Raw genomic sequence first — 16,401 nt, 5'->3', positions numbered from 1 at the left:
ACTCCCAGAGTAGGATGTCTGACAATTCTTGTCTTTGCTTGGTAAATAGTCCAAACAAGGTCCAAATTCACTTTTGATAAAAGTTCTGGAATCCTTGAGACACTTAGAACCTCACTATATGGCCAAAGTAGAGTTTTGACCACTTTATGACCCTGGAGACATCCTATGCGTAGGATGTCTTTTTGCTTTGTTTCAGCTCAAACTTGCATTGTAGCTTCCCCTTGATGTGCTAAGCTCACAACTATTTTTACTTTTTGATTCTGACACCTATAGGTTGGTCAAATGATCAAGAATCTGTTTCAAAAGCGTGATGATTGTTCTGATGAATTCCCAAGTCAAATCAACTCCAAATTGGACCAAATTTTCCTAGGGGGCTTATCTAAGGCTATATGATAGCATGGTATGGTCACAATAGAATTTTGGTTTCAAAAATTATGCAGTAGACATCCTACGCGTAGGATGTCTTTTTGCTCAGAAGAAACCCAAACTTGGACCAAAGATTCCCCTAGTCTTCAGCAACCCATTGGTATGCTCAGAGGTTGATTTGGAGTGCTAAATCATGGTGAAGACATCCTACGCGTAGGATATCTAAGTGCTTAGAATTGCCCCAAACTTGAGCCACAGCTTCCCCTTGATGTCAGCAACCCAATGCTATGCTTAGATTTTAATTTGGATGTCAAAAGACCCCAAAACTAGCTATCCTTGCCTTTTTCAGTCAAAAATGCTAAAGTCTGTTCAATCTTCCTTTCACTGACCCAAATGAGATGAAATTGATCACATGCACTCAATACAACATTTTGAACATGCCTATGGAGTCATTCTATGGTTTGGTCTCAAAATTAGGCCTTGGACACAATTTGGGTAGGATGTCTGGCAATTTTCGTCTTTTGGCTTTGATCTATCAAAATTTGGTCAAATTTCCACTTTCCAGGTGAAAATAGGGTAAAACCTACCTTCTAAACACAATGGTAACCTCAGATTTTCAAAAAAATGCCCAAATCACCTTGTAGACATCCTACGCGTAGGATGTCTACTGCTTATTTTTTCAGACTGAAGTGTCCTTGATGCTTCCTTATGCTCTCAGCAAGTGCAAGTATGCTTCACAATTGCAAAAACATTCAAAAATCACTCAATTTAAGCCTTTTCTGAAATTTTACGTTTTTTGACTCCGCCTTTTGGCTTTTGGTCAACAAAAATAGGGAAAAACACTAAAGTCAATATGTTACTAGGGTAAAACCTACCCTCTGAACCCACTGTGCAGTCAAAATTTTCAAATTTGGTCTCTAGAACCCCCTTGAGACATCCTACACGTAGGATGTCTATGTTTATAGAATTGCAGGTTTTCTTCATAGAACCCTTGCAAATGCTCTTTTATATGCACAACATCAATCAGTTCATACAAAAATATCCACAAAAGCTTGTTTAATGCATTTTTACCCTCAAAAGCACACTTTTCCGTGATTTCAAATGCAATCAAGCACTTTAGCAAATAATTCAGTGCTGAATAGCTCTAGATCAGAATCGGATCACTTACCTAAAGCTACTCCTACAAATCATATGGGGTTTTTCATCTATAAGTAGAAAAACGCTTCATTGCCACACACGGACTAGTAAACGCTTTTATCACCTCACAAATCACTTGACCACCAACAACTACTCTAATCCACAGATCCTAACTAAACCTATCTAGTCGCAAACCCTTGGCAAGACACACGCTTCCTGGCTATCCACTTGATCGCGGAATATCCTCTTCCAGATCTACTTAAGAAAAATGCTTTCTTTAGCCAAAACTAAATCAAGCAACCATCACACGAGTGTTAGTAGGAAACCTACTTAGGTCCTTGTGTCCCTGGAAACGGCGCCAATGTTGTGGGAACGACTCACACACCCATGAAGTGCATGCAAACACTACCTAGATCAACATAATGTCAATCGATCAGGACACAGATGACACGATAGGCACACGGAGGAAATCTCTTTAGCTTGTCAGGCTGAGACCATCCTACACATACAACACTCTGGAAGGCCAACTAAACCACAATCAAGAACCTCACTGCTCTCAACTACACCACCTAGCCACATACACACATACGGAAGGTAACTCACCTAATCATTCCAGATTCGTACGAAACTTAAGGAACACCATCCCCTCAGTAGGATACACCTGTCCCTACGCTTCTACACTCAAAACCCTCACTCTAAACCCATCTGTGGAAAACGCGTAGGATGACAGAGCAAAATTTTGAAAGTGTCCGAAACTGAAATTTACGAGTACCTATGCGTAGCTTATGTTGCCACGATTCTATAGACTACTAGCACGAAAAAAACAGACATCGTTTGATACAATTGCGGCCACAAATAGCTCGTAGATGCGTTGGCGTGTGCGCTTTGTCTCGCATGGAATGCTTGGCGTTGTCGCGTAGCTCTCCTCGAGCCTACAACAATGGTGCAGTCGGATCTCCAATGTGTTGAGCGAGCCGGGCGTAGCGAGAGGATAAAGCTCACGCTCACTCTCTTTCTCTCTCACACACAGTAGACGGCAACGCTAAAATTTTGATTATGATTAAAGTCTCCCTTTACAAAATGACCTAGGTACCTTATATACTAAGGCTACCTTAGGTTTAACCAAAAATGGGGTTGAAACGGTCAAATGGCTTTGTATTTACAATCTGGAAGTGCCATTGCACCCCGGCTTCTGAAACTAGAATAACTACTCATTACAAATGACGTTTATAGCCATAATCCGCAGCATTTTATAACTCGCAAAAGATAAGACTTTGGTACGAAACTTGAGTTATGTTGTGTTGTTGACCCAGCGGTCAACAATGGATGATGAGGAGTGCAACGAAAACAAGAAAATTCTTTGTAGAGTGGATTCCTTTACTACAACCATAGTATTCTCTCTCTCTCTCTCTCTCTCTCTCTCTCTCTCTCTCTCTCTCTCCACGTGCCATAATGTTAGCCCTCACAGACACCCTATCACCTACGACGGACGCCGTATTATTTATTTGGTAGAGTCAAGGACCGGGCTTGTCGGTCCAATAGGTGTGTAGGTGATCACCAATGAGAGGCACACCACTTACCTTATTTTTACAGTAGTTGTGCAATGATCGGCCACTATGGGCGCCCATGTGTGAACGGGCTAAACTCTTATAAAAGGTCCATTTGACATAAAAATCCTCATTCTGGGAGGTGTAAGCTAAGAAGTGCTCTTGCTCCATCTCTATCTCCTTCTCCTTTGTGTGTGTGTGTGTGTGTGTGTGTGTGTGTGTGTGTGTGTGTGTGTGTGTGTGTGTGTGTGTGTGTGTGTGTGTGTGTGCTTGAGAGAGAGTGAGATAGAGTGTATGTGTGTGATCAAGCACTACGGCGACGACGAGGCAGTTGAGCACGGCATCAATGGTGACTCCTTGTTTTTTGCAACACAGGATCCTTCACGAATGACAGAAACATTGAGCGGTGAGTGAAACACCATTGTTTCTTTGAGCTTGCTAGGACTCTCTAGTTGCGTGCTTGCAGCCTTTCAGGGCTCACACATAGTGCACAGGCAAGTTCCCAGCCTTTGACACGTACGATAAAGCGTACATTTTTGGTGCCACTACCGGGGAATGCCTTGCACCAAGCTTGAGGAGCACTCAGTTCTACCGGGTTAATTAGTGTTGTTAGCGATTTAGACAGAGCGGCCAGAGGTGCATCAGTGTGCGTGCTAGAGACAGGCTCTGTGTGTAGTTGAACATTATCCACACCAAAAAGAAAAAAAGAGAGGTTAAAAAACAGTTTGTCAGTAGTCCCAGTACCAGTCTCTCGAAATTAGTTATGGGTACCCTAAAAGTTTGGATTTAGGAAACAGTTAGTCCCAATACCAGTATCAGTACCAATACCAGTACCTTCCACATACCAGTCCAGTACCAGTAGTAGTCACGCAGTCAGTCAGTACCAGTACCAGTATTACTATCATTTGCAGTACCAGTATAGCAGTATACCGGTATAGGTATATTCCAGTACCAGTACTACTCGTACCAATATACTCATGCGCCAGTACCAGTCAGTACCCAGTACTACCATCTGAGACAGAACAGTATAGTACCAATATAGTACAATACAGAGAGAAATTTGAGACAAAAAAAGGGTAAATTCAGGCTGCAAACACCCAAATAACTAGGTGAGTGGCCACAGGCACTCACCAACACTTCTAGAGTGTTGAGGTCACATGCACCTACGCTCTCGTCGTGTGCTAGAGGACAATCATGTAGCGAGTGTCTCCGTTTACATGGGCACTCATTATTCCTCCACATTAGGTACTAGACCCTCAATAGGAACCCAAGGTAGTACCACTCAGGACCCACATATTGCGTCTAGTGACTCTTCCTCTGATTACGACATCATGGAAGTTTACCCAATATCTAATCCCAATAGTTCAAGCCAAGACACGCATGCCATGGGCCCACGGTCATGGGCGAGAGTCCTTAGCCACTTGAAGGAAATCTTTAGTAGAGCCACTCACTCCGAACACAGAGCTAATGATGTAAATGAGGGGGGTGGGGAAATAAATTTTCCATTCATGACCAACATAGACTCCATGGTCCTGGAGAGTGTGCATTTGAATACTCCATTCACTGCACCCCCTGACTCTTCAGAGCTATTCCCCTCTGAGGTTGTATTACCTATTGGTAGAAGCCTTGCCAAAGTGCAAGAGGTTGAGCGGTATATCATTCTTTAATTATGATATTTTTATAGCTTACGCAAGGCATAGCAACGAAGAGAGTTAAAAACAAAATCCCCTATGTCAATATGCTTGCTAGGAGAGCAATCGAGTGCTCTTGAACTAGCAACCACTAAGGGTCAACCCGTAGAGATCCATATTGCATCTAGTTCAAAGGACACCCCTAGCACCTCAATCCTAGATGGAGTGTTTCTAAATGAGAACTGGGAGTACGAACTACAAACAGAAACTCTAACCGACCTATACATAGGTCACACCTATCACGTGGGCTGGTTAGATGTCCTACAATCCACGATGGGTGCTACTCGTGTAGAGGATCAAAAACAAAGAGTTTGTGAGATCATCCATAGAGTTATTGAGCTAGAGAGAGAGAGAGAGAGAGAGAGAGAGAGAGAGAGAGAGAGAGAGAGAACAAGGGGATCCACATGCCTTCAATGTCTCATGAGATTCCTGGATACAGGGAAGGTTAAACAACCAACCTTATTGCAAATGGAGACTCCCTCGATAAGTCGGATGGAAGGCTCCATATGTTGTTTTGCCAGGGGTCTCTGTGCAATCTGAGCCCACAAGTGATATCTTTACTTTTCCAAGTCTAGCTCATCTTTCCCTTGATGACACCACAGCTACCATGCCTACCCCAGTGATGGGCATGCCAAGAAACACGCCATGGACCTCATTTGTTAGTAAAGCACCACTACATGGTAGCTCAACGCCGGCAATAGTACCTACAAGTGTGTATCAATCATATGCACCTATAAGTCCTCGTACTCATATAGCTCCTACCTCTCCCATTGTTTCAACAACCTATGCTCCACAACCACAACACCCAAGCTCTTATTTCGATTGGACCATACCGGCTAGCATTAGCATACCAACTACCACATCTGCTATGCCCAGGGCCACACATATGAACTTTGGGCGCTCTAGAGACTACATGTGGAGTACGTATTGGCATTGGGATAGGAGAATTTAAATGCTTCAAGCGACTAATAAAGTCTCTCACGGACTCTCCTTCCTCTTGTTGGGATTTCTGGAGCGATTCTGCTATGCGATTCCCTAGGAGAACACAATGTAGGTCCTACTCTGAGGAGACTGTTCTTGAAAGAATACATAGGAGAGGGAGTGCTTTGGGGTGTAGCCTCTCAGCTCTAGAAATCCCAACAAGAGGAAGGAGAGTCCGTGAGAGACTTTATTAGTCGCTTGAAGCATTTAGATTCTCGTTGTAATCCAAATGAGTGCTTTAATAATAAGAAGTTGCTTAATAGATTCATTAGGGGATTACGACATGAGGATATCTACAATGGCCTAGTCATTAGAGGTATCACCACTTGGGAAACAGTCACCACCAATGCGATCCAGTTGGAGGATAATTTAATGATTCAAGGAGAAAGAGTGTCTGTTGAGTCTAAACCTACTATTTTGCAAGCATCAGGGCATCATCCAATGACCCTAAAGCCTATTGCTAAGGAGCCAAAGATATCTGACATGACTTTAGCAGATCTCACCAAGGCCATTAAAGAGAGTCTTAGAGACAATCATGCTCCACAAAACAATCATATGTATCCAAGAAGAGAGCAAGAATGGTGCTCAGTTTTATATGGTCCGCATAGTACCAATGAATGCCCTGCGTTTAGAGTAAAATTTAGTCAGTCACATGGTCCCTAGGGTCCAAAATGTTGTTCAAACAACACCCTTACCACCTCCAATGCTTAGACCGCAACCAACACATTCGAGAATCACTTCAGTGAAGCAAGTGGGTTGTGAGTCATCTATTGCTTGTTTGGAAGGCATGAGGAAGATATAGACCCTAATATTGCCTATGGGATTGATGCACTTGAAGAAAGTCCATAATATTACATGGAGGACTATTGGGGACAAGTCAAATCTATCTATCAAGCAGCTGCTCTTGTTGCAAGAGGCCAAAATATAAGTTTGTAAGGTTTCCAATTTTTTAAACCTTAAAGATTGTATAAAGCTTAATCAAATTGATATGATTATTGAAAAAGCAATGTAAAATTATCCGACCGTGGAAAATATTGGTATTTTTGGAACTGTAATCATGACTTTACTATGGTTATAAATTTTCAAAACTAAATCTCGATAAAGACTGACACAGTTATGGTCCCTGGAAGTGTACATTGTTGATATAATTAATTAAATACATTGTAAGGTTTTGGTAATCATTACTGTAAAAGACTTTTATCATTAGATCCCTAAATTTTACAGATATTTTCAAATTTAATCATAAAAAGGGTCAGATAATATCAAAAATCGATTTGGTGCATCTGGGGGCTGTGTGGAGCAGACATGAACTTTCCCAAGTCAGTTTTAGCAGCAGGAGGTGCTAGGGGAAGGTTGGGGGCTGCCTTGATGTGCAAGTAACTGCCAAAGCAGCCTATGAACCCTAAAAACCTATAAATAGGCCCCCCCCTCTTCACAAAAAAATTCAGACTCGGAGTCCTGGCCATTTCTATCTCAAATAGAGAGAAAACTCTACCCAAAAATCACTAGAGAGCAAACCTCTAGCTGATTATCCACGGTAATTAGCTTAATCTCTTTTTAATTAACAAAATTATGCTAATTTACCTATATTTTCTTAATTAATCTAATTAATAAGAAGATTAAATTTATTTACACTCTAAATTACTCTCTTAATCTTTGATATTCTGTTGATTACTTAGATTAGGATTAGGGATATTAATCTAATCAATTATTAAGCCATATTAGGATTGAAAATAATCTTTTTGATCATAAATTAAGAGTAAATATACTAATTGAACTTAGATAAATATAAGCTAATTATCAAAGCTAGATTAGACTATCAAGATGTTAGGAAAATTATCTCTTAATTTTTTGATTAGTTTTGTAATTAATAAGGCAAGAATTAGTTGTTTTTTATCAAAAAGATGATGGGAAACCTACTTAATTAGCTTAAAAATTCTTAAGTTAATTATCAGGGTTATAAAACACTATTAAGAAGATGGTATAATTAGAGTATACACAAAAAAAAAGTTTATCTAATTAATTAGACCAAAATTATCTATTTTTGAGCATAAATTAAAAGAGAAAATTAATTAAATTACTTAGATAGCTATACAGTAATTATCAAGGATAGAAATCAATGTTAGAAAGTCAGAATAATTAGGGTATGCACAGAAACTTAGTTTATCTAATTAATTTGACAAAAATTATCTATTTTTGAGCATAAATTAAAGGGGAAAATTATTTAAATTACTTAGATAATTATATAGTAATTATTAAAGATAGAAATCAATGTTAGAAAGTTGGAATAATTAGTACATGTGCAAAAAATTAGTTTATCTAATTAATTAGACAAAAATTGTGTATTTTTTAGCATAAATTAAAAGAGGAAATTAGTTAAATTACTTAGATAATTATACAATAATTATCAAAGATAGAAATCAATATTAGAAAGCCAAGATGATTAGGGCATGCATAGAAAACTAGTTTATCCAATTAATTAGACCAAAATTGTATGTTTTTTAGCATAAATTAAAGAGGGAAATTAGTTAAAATACTTAGATAATTATACAGATTATCAAAGATAGAAATCAATGTTATAAAGCCAAGATAATTAGGAAATGTATAGAAAATTAGTTTATATAATTAATTAGGCCAAAATTATCTATTTTTGAGTATAAATTAAAGGGAAAATCAGTTAAATTACTTAAATAATTATATAGTAGCTATCAAAGATAGAAATAAATGTTAAAAAGCCATGATAATTAGGGCATGTACAGAAAATTAGTTTATCTTATTAAATAGACCAAAATTGTTTGTTTTTAGCATAAATTAAAGAGGGGAATTAGTTAAATTACTTAAATAATTATATAGCAATTATCAGAGATAGAAATAAATGTTAGGAAGTCGAGATAATTAGGGCATGCACAAAAAACTAGTTTATCTAACTAATTAAGCCAAAATTGTCTATTTTTTAGCATAAATTAAAGGGGGAAATTAGTTAAACTACTTAGATAATTATACAATAAAAACCCAAGATAAATAGATCATGCACAGATAATTTGTCTAGCTAATATTGTATGATTTTGACTGTAAATTTGAAAAAGAAATTAGTAAATTAATTTATTTAATTACATAGTAATTACTAAAGATTGAAAACTACATTAGGAAGTCGGGATCATTATCTTAAGTACAGATAATTAGTTTATCTAATTACCTTAGATAATATTTTCTGAGTTTATGTATAAATTGAGAATGGAAATTAGCGAATTAATTTATATAACGACACGGTAATTACTAGAGATAGGACGCAGCATTAGAAAGTTGGGATAATTGCCTTAAACTCAAGTTTTTAGTTTAGCAAATTATCTTAGCTAATATTGTCTGATTTGAATATAAATTGAAAAGAAAAATTAGTAAAATCAATTTATAAGTTAGCAAGATAATTACTAGGATTATAATACATCAAGATCCACCTAGAGTAAATATCCCACAAGCAGATAAGTAATTCATAAATTACTAAAGCCAAAGTAGGGTATTTTTAAATAAAATTAGTAAAATAGCCCCGATAATTATAAGATAATTATGGGAGAACAATAACACTACCAAGAAGCTAAGGAAAATATATCTCACATAGATATTTATCGAAGATATTTACTTAGTCCAAAAATCCCTATTTTTGTATAAAAGGAATAAGAGATATTATTCATTTAATTCTATAATTGATTGAGTATTTTTTTATAAGGCTATCATTATGGCTCCGAAAAGGACCCAGGAAAATTCTCAGTCCGATGAGGACAATACAACTCACAAGAAGACTAGGGCATCCCATGACCATGAGGTTGGGCCTAGTAGTAGGCCTATGAAGGAGAGTCTTCAGGCGCCAACGTAGCAGCAGATGGCTGATTAGTTCCAGATGGGTTTTCATTTATTTAATTAAGTCTTTAAATATGTTTCAATTCTTTTATAAGTTAACTTTGCATACGTAAGGAGGGAATATGAATCAGAAAAAGAATAATTGGCTGAAAATGGAAGGCGGCTTCCAAGAAACCAACGTGTATTGTTTTTAATTAGGAAAGAATTATTTGGGCTAAGACTGGTTGAATTAGGAAAGATATGATTGATCATCCTTAACACTAGAATGGTAACCTAACAGGACATAAAAGTGTCCTTTCAGGGTTTTGGGAAAAAATTCCAAAACCATAGTAGATCCACTCATTTTGAAAAATCCTTTCATGAGCTTATAGTTCAATAACTACTACATATGGAAAAAATAAGAAACTTGTAATTTTTCTCATCCTTTGGTCACTACAAGCCTCCAAAGTTGATGGACCAGTGCATTTTGCCCAAAACAACAATTTCTTACGGTTGATTGCATATAAATAAGAGTGGGGATTTTTGTAGGACATGAGATAAAATGCCCCGTTAACTCCAGTGGGTTGGTGGCCAAAAATATGGTTGCTTTTACCTCACCAATTTTTTTTTGGGCAAAAACAATAGGTACAAAAAAGACGCATTTTTGCCATTCTGCGGACCTATCATCAAAGTTTCTATAGTCACGCTCAATACAGATACTATATACATGTTTTCTTAGTTCCCTTTGGGCCTTTGGGTTCAAAAGGATCCATGGAGCATGTCAAAAGGATAATGAATCTCTTACAATTGGAACTTTGGGGGCAATGATAAAGTGCTAAATATAGCAAACATGAAAAAACTGGGTTTAGCATTATGACCTCTAGAAACCCATAGAAACTACTCAATATCTAGCCAAGTTTGTAGTCTATGATTAGATATGGTTACTACCTACAAAATACACACAATTGGCCTAAGAAACTAGCAATATTGAGAAAGTTATACTTGCTACTCTAAAATGTATCGTATTCTTCAGCAATCAAAAAACTCAACCATCATCATATACTATGCTATATAGCATATTAGGTCCCCCAAAACTCAAGGAAGATTAGCTTTATGTTATACATTACACTTACACAATCAAAATTGAATTTGGATATCAAGAAAGCCACCAAAAAAAATATAAAAGTGCTAATTTTGGCCAAAAAACATGATTATGCAATTCTTGTAAATTGGTCATAACTTTCAATTTTAACACTTAGATCTCCCTACAAGCATCAAAACATGTTGAGAACTATTAAGACGTAACCTCTAGCCATCTAAACCTCACAAACATGAAGTTTAGAGTGGTATAGTTGCCAAAAATTGAAAAAACGCCAAAAACAAGACCTGTTTTTTCACACAGTTTAGGTTCAAAAATGTTGTGCAAGAGTAAGGTAAATGGTGAGATTGATACTTTAAAAAAAATGCTAAGTTTTTTTCAGCTCATAAGGCAACTTTGTGGATATATAGCACCTAGAAATTCATTTTCATACTCTTCAAATAATTCAAGCAAAATGGAGGACATAAAAGTGTCTTGTTACCATTCTAGTGTTAAGATAGCTTGTCTCAAGACATCTCCGACTCCTTGGTATAAATTGATGATAATGATGGCTTTCCAGCACGGATAAGTCGATTATCCCCATGACCGATAAGTTTCTACTCCATGTCATGTCCTTGACGTTTCTACATAAGTTAGGATATCGTTTTTATCCTAGGGGAGCCACTCAGTTGTATGGGAAACTGGTTTGGTGTATGGGCACCCCGAACGTTGGGTGGGAGTTTATCCACCCCGGATTGTGAACAAGGAATGGGTGCCGTTTTTCACCCTTAGGTGGTCTTGAGACAAGAAGAGTACTGGTCATGGTTATTATGGTTAATTTTTTTGATTGACAGTACCTTGTCTTAAGTTTAAAGATGTCTGTTTGCTTAAGGAATGCTTTTCAACGTTGTCTTTAATATTTTATTGAAGGAATTACTGTGACAGAAAGTCAAAAGAAACCATTATTTTAAATGCCAAAACAATGTGATAGTAATTAGAAAACAAAAGGATCATGTGTGAGTGCGGGGTGGTAAGTGGGGATTGACTAAGATTGTCAATCATGGACGGGTGGACCTGACTAGTCAGGTCACTATCCATTCTCGTGCACTAAAAACGTTTAAAAACTTCTCCACTTGGAAGAGGAGTCCACTAGCAACTGTGCCCTCACATATGTTAGGGGGAAAAAAGTGTTGGTTGAGTATACCTTAGGCCAAATTGTGGAAGTTATAGGGCCGAAATAGTTTTGTACCTTTAAAAGCTTGCCCCGTTTTTCGCTGCGAGACAGGACTAGGTCTTCGTTTAGGGCTATAGACCCAAGCCATTGTCAATGGTGAAGGTCTATTCCCTAAATTTTTCTTGTTTAGAGACTCTGATTTTTATCTGAGACCAACAAACCTGTCAAGGATCCCATCCCGATCTTGGTATTGGTGGGTTGGGAATCTCACAAGTGGTATCAGAGCATGTGCTAATTAAAGTCTTCGACCTAGGGAAAAGTTTAAGGTGTAAGGTTGAAATAAGTGATCTTTTACAAATTCAATTAAAGACGTATTTAATTGAAAAGAGGGAGAGATAGAAAGAGAGAGAATTATTGTCATCTTTGCATGAAGATTTCCATCAGGCCTATTACAAATCCATGGATTTCAACATTAAGTTTATGAGGGCTTTCCTATCCCGACACTATTCAATGCGAAAAAGCGTGATGAAATGGCTAGATAGGATCTTTTCTCCTCCCACTTGGAGGATCAAGTGGTCAAGATCTGGTGGAATTTTCGTCATTGATGTGGGAGAGTTAGAAGGTTTAGGACTAAATATGAAGAGGCTCAAATGGGCCGAAGATCTTCAAGTGATTGAAGTATACTTTTTCATTGGGATGGAGAATCCAGAGGAAACCCTTGTAATAGATGATGTCCAAGTATCACAAATCAGTGGTGTTTGATCAGGTGTCTAAAGTAATCTACCTAGATAGAATTAGGCCCATAGGTGTAGGCCCTAGTTTTAGTGAACCAAAAGATGTTGTATATTTTGATCTTATATCTGATCCACCCAAAGTCCACAAGATTTTAGTATAGGACTGTTGTCACCTTTGTACATAGTAGGATCTTCATGGATTCTAATAACTCTTGTACATACTATGGTTCTCATGGGTATGCTATAAGCAGTTTTGTTTATGATTTTGAAATTGTCCTCATCCTATGTGCAAAAGTTTTGAGTATGAGATAAGTTAAAATCATAAGTAAGAGAGATTCCATCTGGTACTAGATTTCACTAATTTAATCTCAGGATAATACTCGCGTAAATAGACTTTACACTCCCACCCAGGAGAAGAAAATACTATTAAAACAATTTCAACTCCCAACCTTCAAGGGAGAGGGACCTAACTTAGAACATGATGTTGAAGCATGGCTTGAAGCCATGGAGGACTATTTCCTGGTGGCAGGAACTACTTCAGAAAATCAGGCAATGCTAGGAATTTTTCGACTCATTGGAGATGCTAAACTCTGGTGGAAACAACATTGTATGGATAATTCTTCCATTTCTCCATCTTGGGAGAAAATGAAACAGGCAGTAAAAGAGAGATATCTTCCTCTGACACATCACGCTATAAGAATGAATGAATTTTTTACCCTCAGGCAGTTAGGGATTGCTTTAGAAGAATACTACACCAAATATGTGTCCTTATGGCACTATGCACCACCGATGACAATGGAACATCAGATTGCTCACTTCTTCCAGGGCCTTAACAAACCTTTTACACGCTTAGAAGCTATGAGGCCCACATCAATTCAAGATGCCCTTCTCAAATTTAAACCTCTTGCGACTGAAGGAAAACCCCATGTAAGGAACTATCATAACTACAACAACTTCAGAGGAATGGTGAGGGAGAAATTTCAACCAAGGAAATCAACGAAGGGCAGTAAACAACTGCAGGAAATATAGAACAGAATTTTCCAAATATCAGATGTTATGGATGCAATCAAATGGGTCACTATAAAAATAACTGTCCAGAAGAGAAAAACCCTCGAACTACTGCTAGAGCCAGTCCTCAAAATCAAGGAGACAATCTAAGAGGAGGTAGAAATGGAGGACGAGGTAGAGGAAGAGCAAGAGGAGCCAGATCTTATGCAAAAATGGGAGAACCAACCTTAATGAATGAGGAAGATGAAAGAGCCACTCGCTTGGTCAATCCTAGAGCACAACAATAATATAGACAGTTTTGTAAACCACAATAAACCAATAATGAAAAATTTTGAGTTACTTATATAATATAATGATATACATTATTTTATGTCCCAAATTACTTCAGGAATCTAAAGTTAAACTAGCATTCAATCAAGAAATTAAGGGTAGATCTAACAAATGAGAAATAGGTTCTAGGAAGGTAGAATTCGCATCTTAGAAATAAGATGGTTATCTAAAAACCAACTCACATTTCTTGTGCACAAGATATCCTTCCTTGAAAAAGACCTAGATATGGAAGTAATAATGTACGAGACTAATAAGAATCCAAAAAGAACTCTTGGTATGATACTTCTTAAAAACCTTTACACATTGTTGGTCAACCAGGTTAGAGCATAGAGGGGTACCTCTGGTGCAATGCTTGTGCTGAACGCAGATTGCTCAGAATGGCAAGAACATGCCGAGCGCATTCATATTGGCAAAGCCAGAATACATGATACTTGTCGAACGCTGATTGCTCTGAATGGTCAGTTAGACTGAGCGCGTTGACAATGAGGATATATGGATCTTTTATGGAATGGATATAACCTGGTTTTTGAGATGATACAAACAGTTTGTAAAGGTTTTTAAGATGGTCTCAACACTGATAGTTTCTTGGGGAAAATTTGAGTAGCAACTAATTAGTAAGGAATTGTAGAAACTCCAACCAGATTGTACCCTTGAAACTAGAAAGAACTCTTAAAGTAATCAATAACACTAGGTAAAGTGGAAAGATTATCCCATAAAAGATTCCACTTGGGAAAATGAACTTTTTTTCTTTCTCAAAGACTTTCCCAATTTCGGTTGAGATAAGGACGTCTCAATTCCTTAAGTTGGGGTGATTGTAAGGTTTTCAGTTTCTGAAACCTTAAAGATTGTATAAAGCTTAATCAAACTGATATGATTATTAAAAACCCAATGTAAAATTGTCCGATCGTGGAAAATATTGGTATTTTTGGAACCATAATCATGACTTTACTATGGTTTAGAAATTTTCAGAACTGAATTTCGATAAAAACTGACATAGTTATGGTCCCTGGAAGTTTACATTGTTGATTAAATTAATTGAATAAATCATAAGGTTTGGTAATCATTACTATAAAGGACTTTTATCATAAGATCCCTAGATATTTAGAGATATTTGTCGATATTTTCAAATTTAATCATGAAAAGGATCAGATAATAGCAAAAATCAATTTGGTGCATCTGGGGGCTATGTGGAGCAGTCATGAACATGCCCAAGCCAATTTTAGCAGCAAGTGGCACTAGAGGAAGGTGTTAGGAAATAAGACGTATCTAAATAGATAATTGAGTAGATTACTTAATGGAGAGATAAAGATTTACATACACGAGATTATAGAGTAGAGAGAGAGAGAGAGAGAGAGTACACACGATATACGTGGTTCACCCAATGTGGGCTACGTCCACGGGAAAGCATCCACTCAATGGCTTTAGTAATTCAAAACAAGAAGTAGTTTACAAAGTAACTATACCCTTAATGGAGCTCGTGCCTTGCTTCACTCTCACCACCTCACACTCACCTTGTTGCATCAACTTCACACTATGAAATGTGTGTAGAAATGGCCTCCTTTTATAGGCCAAAAGGACTGCCCTCTCTCATGAGAGGGAGCCATGTGTAGCCGCCCTTGTGCAGATAAGTCCAAATTGGACCCTTCAATATGCCCATGTGTGGCAGCCCTTGAGAAGACAAGTCCGCTTTTGAATTCGGGCATCGGCCATTGAATTCGGCCACCGGCCATTGACTACCTGCCACCGGCCAACCAACCGGTTGTTTTCCGACCACTTTTCGGCCGCTTTCCGGCCATAATATTCCAGCGAAAAGGAATATTCTGGCGAGGGAAAAAAAAAGTCCGGGGGGCTTCCGCCCCCGAGGCCCCTAAAGTTGCCCCTGATTTTTGGCCGTGAAAATTTTGGTTTTCGGCAAGTGATTTTCCTTCACGCACGATGGCTTCTCCTCATAATGGGGGCCTTACAAATGTGCGATTTTACCATAGAAAATTATAAGGGTAAATCGGGCTCCATACTTAACAGAAGGGTGGGTGCTGCCTTGATGTGCAAGTAACTACCAGAAGCAGTCTATGAACCCTAAAAACCTCTAAATAGGTCCCCCCTCTTCACAAAAAAATTCAGACTCGAAGTCCTAGCCATTTCTCTTTCACATAAAGAGTAAAATCTACCCAAAAATCACTAGAGAGCATACCTCTAGCTGATTATCCACGGTAATTAGCTTAATCCCTTTTTAATTAGAAAAAAGTATGCTAATTTATCTATATTTTATTAATTAATATACTTAATTAAGAAGATTAAATGTATTTACACTCTAAATTACTCTCTTAATTCTTAATATTTTTCTAATTACTTAGATTAGATTAGGGATATTATTCTAATTAATTATTAAGCCATATTAGGACTCAAATTAATCTTTTTGGTCATAAATTAAGGGTAATTATACTAATTAAACTTATATTAGTATAAGATAATCATCAAAGCTATATTAAACTATCAAGATGCTATGAAAATTATCTCTTAA

Source organism: Adiantum capillus-veneris, chromosome 17, assembly GCF_014529385.1.
Source record: "Adiantum capillus-veneris isolate H3 chromosome 17, ASM1452938v2, whole genome shotgun sequence".
Lineage (NCBI taxonomy): Eukaryota > Viridiplantae > Streptophyta > Polypodiopsida > Polypodiales > Pteridaceae > Adiantum > Adiantum capillus-veneris.
Note: the sequence above shows the minus strand (reverse complement) of the source record.